We start from the raw sequence: 1,850 nt of genomic DNA on the forward strand, positions 1-1,850 counted from the left end.
AGGTGGGTAAGAGTTGGGGATCTGGGGCACGGGACACACCCCTGCTCAGCACTGGTCTCACAGCTGGGTCACCCTCCCCAGCCCAGCCTGAAGGCTGGAAGGTCACTTCCCACCATCCTCCCCTGCCCTCCTCTGTCCTCTGGATCCACAGACACACCCACTGACCACAACCGGCTACAGCCAGGCGCCAGGCTGGGAGACCGATGAGTCAGTGACTAGTGCCAACCGCCCCCCCCCCCCACTCCCTCGGGAGGGTCCAACTGCTGGATCCCAGGGAGCAATGGAGAGACCGGAAACCCAGCTCAGGGGAGCTAGGAAAGCTTCTGGAGGTCGAGGAGAGGGCCAGGGCGCCGGGCGGGGGTGCCAGCCAGCCTTCCAGGCAGAAGCGCGTCCGCAGAGCTAGGACTCGGGCATTCCAAGAACGGCAGTCCCGGGGCAGGCAGCTGCCACACGCATAGGTCCGCGGCTGGACGGTGTCCAGGAGCCAGTGCACCCTCCTCGGTGGCTCACCTGGCACGCCCGGCACTCATTCCACACGGGCCTGTTGCCAGAAGCTGCTCCCACACCAGGGCTGAGCCAAGGAGACTCCAGGGGCTGAGGCCGCTGGACCGGCACGGGCTGCATCCGCCAGTCTCAGCCCTGCCCCTGCAGGGGCGCGCTGGGCACCAAGGGGTGTGTGCTTGGCCCCAGGGAGAAGACGGAGCAAGGCTATGAAGCCACCTAGACCCCGATCTGAAGGGTCTGCTTCCAGCCGCCTACCCTCTGTGAGCCCTCAATCCCCAGCCCCACTCCCCTAGCGTCCAAAGGCGGCAGGCCTCTGGGGAAATTTGATAAGCCAAAGCCGTCAGCGCAGACGTTTCACCCACTGCGCTCATATCACCCAGTAACCTTTCGGCCGAACTGTCCATCTCTTTAACAGATGGGGAAACTAAAGCTCAGCAGTTCAGGTCAGGCCCTGCCAGCGCAGGACCCTGCGGAGGGTGGTGTCTCCCCCACCAGGCCTGGGGCTGAAGGCACGCCTGCCCCTCCCCCATGGGCTGGCCTCCTGCTGGGCCATTAGGGCCTCTTGATGAAGTGGGCATCCCCCTTCGCCACCCCCCCTGCGCCTAGTCTGTAGGAGTGATGAGGCAGGACAGAAAGAGGGGGAGGCATTCAGGCCTGCTGCTTGCAGCCAGCAGCGTCCAGGCCCAGAGACCACTCAGACCGCATCTCTGCTGGGGACCAGGGACCAGGTCCCAGGCTGCCCCCCTGATGGGGACGCTCTGCATTCCAGAAGACCAAGCCCCATGAGGGGAACCCAGGCGCCAGCTCGCGGGGTCATCTGGCCCGAGGGGGCTCCCACGCGGGGTTCAGCGAGCGCGGCCCGGGAGGCTGGTCCACTTGCCGCCAGGCTTTGACAGGAAGCCTCAGTGGGTGAGCCGGTTACCTGGCGCGCTGCCAGGGCGAGGTGGACCTGCAGGAGATTTGTGGGAGGGGGCGGAGCAGCGGAGCCCAGGGAGGGGGGCGGACAGAGAGGGCTGAGGCCGGGGGGTCCACTTCCAGAGCTTTCCCGGGACCCCCACTCCCCGCTCCGTGTGTCCCAACCCCCAGCGCCACCCCCGCCCGGCAGGAGAGAAACTGGGAGGCCCGGGAACAGACCGAGCCTGGCGGAGGTGGCGCGGGTATTTACGGGCTTGGGGAGAGTCCCTGGGCGCCCCGCCCGGGGGGCAGCGGTGGGCGGGGCCTCTCTAGGAGCCCCCCCAGTAGACTCCGCCCCCGGCCCGCGCCCGCTCCCCACGTGGCCGCCAGCGGGAGGGGCTGGGCGGGGCTGGGCGGCGCCTCCTCTTCCTCCCGCGCGCCCCTCGGAGCCT

The sequence above is a fragment of the Ovis aries genome, chromosome 18, assembly GCF_016772045.2.
Source record: "Ovis aries strain OAR_USU_Benz2616 breed Rambouillet chromosome 18, ARS-UI_Ramb_v3.0, whole genome shotgun sequence".
NCBI classification, from domain to species: domain Eukaryota; kingdom Metazoa; phylum Chordata; class Mammalia; order Artiodactyla; family Bovidae; genus Ovis; species Ovis aries.